Consider the following 6000-nt stretch of genomic DNA (forward strand, 5'->3'; position numbering starts at 1 on the left):
TCAGCTATAATTTCCTCAAATAAACTTTCTGCCCTCCCTTCTCTCTCTTCTTCTCCTGGGACTCCTATGATACAAATGTTACTATGTTGGACCAAGTCAAGAGTTCCCTAAGTCTATTCTCATGATTCATAGTTCTTCATTCTCTTTTGTTCAGCTTCATTATTTTCCATTATTCTATCTTCCACACCACTTATTCGTTCCTCTGTTTCCTCCATCCTTGTAGTCATTACATTCAGATGGTTTCAAATCTCACTGTATTTTTCATTTCTGTTTTTTTAACTCCTTTATCTCTGTGATAAAGGATACCCTGATGTCTTCCATGATTTTCTCAAGTCCAGTGAGTATCCTTATGATTTTTCTTTAAATTCTCCACCAGACATATTACTTATATCTGTTTCGATTAAATCTCTGGCTGGTGAAGATCTCTTGGCACAGTTACGACCAGCATGTTATTGCTGCACCTTCCTAATAAGCTAAACCCTACACGGCGTGGGGGGTGGAGTGGGGGCTGGAATTTGATTGTGTGCTGCCACAGGTCCTGAGCTGTCCTGTGACTCTTATCATGACTTTTGAGTGGTTTGCAAACACAAATCTGTGTTCTGTGACCAGTGAATGCTTCTTGATGTTTCTTCTAATTCTAAAATCCTCTAAGTTGCTGTAAGCTTTGTGCCATGTTAACCCTACACTACTATAATATCAGGTCACCCTCTGCCTTCTAGAAGTATGGCCAACAGATGCAAGGATGTATCATTGTGGCATGAAGCATAATCAAGAAAATTACTGCTCCATCTTCCAGATAGGAGTGAGATATACTCAAAAGAAGACATTAAAGGAGGAAAGACTGCTCTTCAGACCAGTGTCAGTAGGGCTTATTCCTGCTTCTCTGAAACAGACCTGCCTTTGTATCTGGGCTTTTGCTTCTCTGAGAACAAGTTCAATGCAAATGGTATGATGCCTTGCTGTGGATAAATGCTTCCCAAGTGTTTGCCTGATGAACCAACTTAGAGACAAAACATGCCTTCTGTTTGAGCCTGAAAAATGGCTTGCATCACTCTCCCTAGAGGGCCCTCTAGGGAGGAGTCTTAACAGAGGAGACTTTCCCAGCTGCCAATCATCCATTATAGATAGGGACCATAGTGCCTGCCTACCCATGTGGAAGGATGTTGGGATTCAAGAAAATAAGACAGAAATCTTACATCCTTCCCTCCAGAAATTCAGCATCATTCTCATCAAAATGAAACTGCTTAATAGCATAAAGTTGAACAAAAATTAAAATGGCTGCATTAATGTTTCAGTGAAGCTCAATTTTAAAGTAACCTTTTTTCCCCTCTCTTCCACAGACCTCCCCTCCTACTTTCTGAACCTTTTGTTTTAGGAATCCAGTACCACCCTGAAAACATGACAAACAAGGCTGACAGCACATACACAATTCCTGTCAAAGCTGGCTAGCTCCTGTACCTCCCAATAACGCCACTCCCCACCTCTCTCTCTGAGCAGGCTTGCAGTTTTTGAAGGCCATAGTCTACTGAAGTCTCCTTTGCCTGGCAAAGCAATAAAGCCATTGTTCCTCTTTATCCCAAAGTCTGTTTTCTCATTATATTTTGGCTCTGAAACATGGAGGTTGGTTTTCTACAAGAAATTGATTAAAAAGAGAAGGCACTGAGAAGTGAAAGCCAATCAGAGTGATAAGGGTTGTGAAGGCTGGAGTGACTCAGATGTGTAGGTTACTATGGTCCAGAGCATTTTAAGACTTCCCAGTGAAGGTACTGTGGAGCAGGCCTGGGGTGGGATGATTTGGGATAGTCAGAAAGTAGGAATCCAGGTATACCAGTGGGAAGTCTTACTGGCCCTCCATCTCCTGCAGGCCCCCAAAATTTCCCATTCCTTCTCTCATATTCAAAATGCTGGTCTTCAAACCCCACACAAATAAAACTTCTGTCCCACCAGTCACCTACAAATGTCTCTTCTGAAGAACAGGAGGTATTCCAAAGTTATTGGAAGAAAATGAGCTGAATAGGATGGCCCAAGATGCAGTGTGATGAGCCAGGTTGGTCACTCTGAGAAGTGAACAAGTTCCACACATGACATCAAAGAATTGCCCAGGTCATGTTCCACGATGATTAAAATTATTTTTTGGCTTAGAGGCAAACACCAGACGAATCTCTTCTTTTTTAAAAATTTTAACATTTATTTATTATTGAGAGACAGAAAGAGACAGAGCCAGACACAGCATGAGCATGGGAGGAGCAGAGAGAAGGGAGAGACACAGAATCTGAAGCAAGCTCCATGCTCTGAGCTGTCAGTGCAGAGCCCGACATGGGGCTAGAACCCACAAACCGTGAGATCATGACTGAGCCACCCAGGCGCTCCCAGATGAATCTCTTATGCCCCCTGAGAGTACGGATCTACAAAACCAGTGAAAAGGAGCCAGGGCATACCCACTGCATCAGCAAGTCCCTGCTATGAGGCTTCATGTCATCATCATTGTACTTCATCATCACTGTCAGGAACTCAGTGGTCCTGAAGGATGTTTTCTAGGTAACTGACGTCAACCCTTCAAGTGTTAGTTTTTTCTTGGTGTTTTGGAAACTTAGTCAAACTTTCTAAAAATTTACTACATACTTCTCCTGCACTCCTATGAAAGGATGTTCTTAAATAACTTCAATCTTCTTTGATGAGCATGTTTAAACTAACAAGACCATGAATTTTTGTCTTTGGTCGTCCTAAGATGATGTCCTCAGGTTTTGAGAAGTGTGAGATTGATATTCCCCACCCTAAATAATCCAAGAGAGTTGCTTTTTGTTTTCTTACATCTGTATTTTATAATTATCCTTTCCTTTTTCATATTCAGATTGTCAGCTGTCATTTCTGACACTGGCCTGGTTATATTTAATAATAATTCAACCTACCGTTTCCTTCTTCAAAGTTACTGTTTTCATGGGAATGCAAGCTGGTGCAGCCACTCTGGAAAACAGTATGGAGGTTCCTCAAAAAATTAAAAATAGAACTACCCTACAACCCAGACATTGCACTACTAGGTATTTATCCAAGGGATACAGGTATGCTGTTTCAAAGTGACATATACACCCCAATGTTTATGGCAGCACTATCAACAACAGCCAAAGTATGGAAAGAGCCCAAATGTCCATCAATGGATGAATGGATAAAGATGATGTGATAGATTTATACAATGGAGTATTACTCGGCAATCAAAAAGGATGAAATCTTGCCATTTGCAACTACATGGATGGAACTGGAGGGTATTATGCTAAGTGATATTAGTCAGAGAAAGACAAATATCATATGACTTCACTCATATGGGGACTTTAAGACACAAAACAGATGAATATAAGGGAAGGGAAACAAAAATAATATAAAAACAGGGAGGGGGATGAAACATAAGAGACTCTTAAATATGGAGAACAAACTGGAGGGGTTGTGGGAGGGGAGATGGGCTAAATGGGTAAGGGGCATTAAGGAATCTACTCCTGAAATCATTGTTCACTATATGCTAACTAATTTGGTTGTAAATTAAAAAAAATAAAATTAAAAATTAAAATTAAAAATTAAAAAAAAGTTACTATTTTCAGGAGAACAGTAGAAGAATGTTTATGAAAATAATTTGCAAAGCAAGAATAAGATACCTTAAAATTAGGACTTAAGTGCCTCTGAGTGATATCTATAAACTTTAAGGGATAGATTTTGTTACATCACTTTCCTTTTCCTTCTTACTTGGCACTCAGCGTTCCATATAAGACCAGTTACCTGAGAAGAATTTCAGTAAAACTTGCAGTGAACAATATTCTGGGGAAGTGAAGTCCCTGGGTGTAAGCTAGTTCTATGGCTCAAGTGCTATTTCTGGCACCCAACACAGATCATATTTCCTATAGTATACACGTTACAGAACTGTTCTTTACTTCAGAAAACTGTAACACTGTTACTGTAAAACTGAAAACTGTAACTGTATATCTATTTGTGATTATTTGATGTTTGCATCGTCTAAGACTATAAATCCCAGGAAGGCAGGGGCCATGACTGGTTTTGTTCACCATTACATCCCTAGTAACTAATCTAGTAGGTGCTGAATAATTTTGTGATGAATGACAGAAGGAACATGTGGCAAGTCCTGAGCCAAAATTTCTGGTTGTGTTGGTGCTGTCTCGTGTGACCTCGGAGAGAACATTACACATCCTGAGTCTCAGATACAACATTTGGAAGAAGGTTTTTAACAAGATGGTTATACAGGGTTCATCCATTCTAGAGTTCTAATCTATTTGAATACAAGAAAGGATAGAAAATGTCAAGATTAAAGGATGCTCCTGTAGGGAGCTGGAGGAGAGGCAGTGGCAGGGGGGTGGTCATCTGAGCATCCCCAGGACATGGCAGGAATGACTCCTGGGAGAAAGGTTATCTCTCTACAGCTGTCTAGACTTTGGAAAATTGTGAAGAAAATAAGTTTCTCATTGAAACCCTCCTTTTCTTCTCTGCACCCCTTTGTTGAAACTCCACACCCACCTCCATCATCACCACCATGCCACCACCTCCAACAAATCAGTGTCATCATGCCTCCCATTCTGTCTTGCTTCTAATAAAATGGAATAAACTCATGCATGGATAAGCACAGTTTTAGGAACTTCCTCTTGCTGTGCTCTGTTTGCATTTTCCAACGTAGCTTATTTTAGGGAATGTTTAACTCATAAATTATTTGGTAAAGATTGAACTCAAGGCAAAGGGGAGTACTTTTTTTTTCTAGTGGTCAAAGAGAGACTTTCATAAGGCTCCCCAAATCCCACCCAGAGGCTCAACTGCTTTGCCAGCCGTAGCTCAGTGCCTGACTCCTAGGAGTGCCAGGTAAATCCAAGTGGGCAAACCTGTTTCCATATACCACTTTGTCATCAAAATCATCATTTGGGTACTACCTCCCAGGATTGGGACTAGTAGGAAAGCAAGGCATTTACCTTGGGAACAAAACTTAAGGGAGGCCCTAAATCTTGGTAATATTTTAATATAACTCTGTAAAATCAAAATTAATGCAAAAATCCACGATGGACAAAATATCAAAATTTTAATATGCTAACACCAGATATGTTGTTTTTCTCTTTTGTCTCAGGCTCCAATGTGACTTGGCTTGGCACTTCTTTGTCTCTTACTTCCTTCAATTCTGATGAAATGCAACCGGGAATGCACATAATGAAGTGTGCAAAGGAGGCACATTGGTGCTGGCTGCATTGCTGTGCACCGGGGGAGGACTGTCAGCTAAGCACCCGGGGTTCAGGCCAGCATCTTAGCTATTCGTGAACTGACAGGGAGCCTCTGAGACACTCTCACCTGATGCTTCCCCTCAGGATGAGTCATGGAGGGGCAATTCCCAAAGGGTAAGAAAAAGGTTCTCGCTGGAGCACAGTAGCTCTCTGTTGAAACCATTACTGCCGTGCACACAGAAATGTCAGAGTCATGTACAAGGTTTTCACATTTGTTCACATACCCATTCCACTCTACATCCTGAAGTTGGGATCCCTGCCATGAAATAGTGAAATCCTTCATTTACTGTTCCACCAAACATCCCTGTCATATTAAAATCCAAGGACAAACTTTATTTATGTATTTATCGTTTTCTATAACTCTAGGAGCAGACGTGGGGACGAGGAACAAAGGGAGCTATTTCTCTTTGCTGAGCACTAACAGAATATAATAAATGGTGACAAGGGAGGATCTTTATTCCGAAAGATGTTTAGTGATTTTTGAGATTTCTCCCTGCTAGCTCTCAAGGGATGGTATGAGTGGGGGAGGAGGCATCTCATCAGTGCCGTTTGTCTATCAGACGGTCTCCAGTTCTCTGAAAATACAGCTGGGGGAGCATGCCGAAGAAAGGATGGTCCTTACTTAACGTGAATGGGAGGATATTTTTGGAATGGAAATTAATCCTTTTTAAAAATGAACGATGGGAGGGAGGCACTTCCGAACGGAGTACCAATACTACGTAACAGTTGTGGTTAGCCC

The 6000-nt window shown here is 41.0% G+C and overlaps 1 long non-coding RNA gene across 1 annotated transcript in view; it reads left to right on the forward strand.

Annotated features, from left to right (window-relative positions):
* The window catches only part of LOC125935661 (uncharacterized), a 39497-nt gene extending 33914 nt beyond the window's left edge, over positions 1-5583 (forward strand). The window contains exons 3-4 of the long non-coding RNA XR_007461743.1: positions 4754-4851; positions 5111-5583. This is a non-coding gene — a long non-coding RNA (uncharacterized LOC125935661). The remainder of the gene's footprint in view (positions 1-4753; positions 4852-5110) is intronic.
* Positions 5584-6000: the final 417 nt, after the last annotated feature.

Source organism: Panthera uncia, chromosome D1 (genome assembly GCF_023721935.1).
Source record: "Panthera uncia isolate 11264 chromosome D1, Puncia_PCG_1.0, whole genome shotgun sequence".
Lineage (NCBI taxonomy): Eukaryota > Metazoa > Chordata > Mammalia > Carnivora > Felidae > Panthera > Panthera uncia.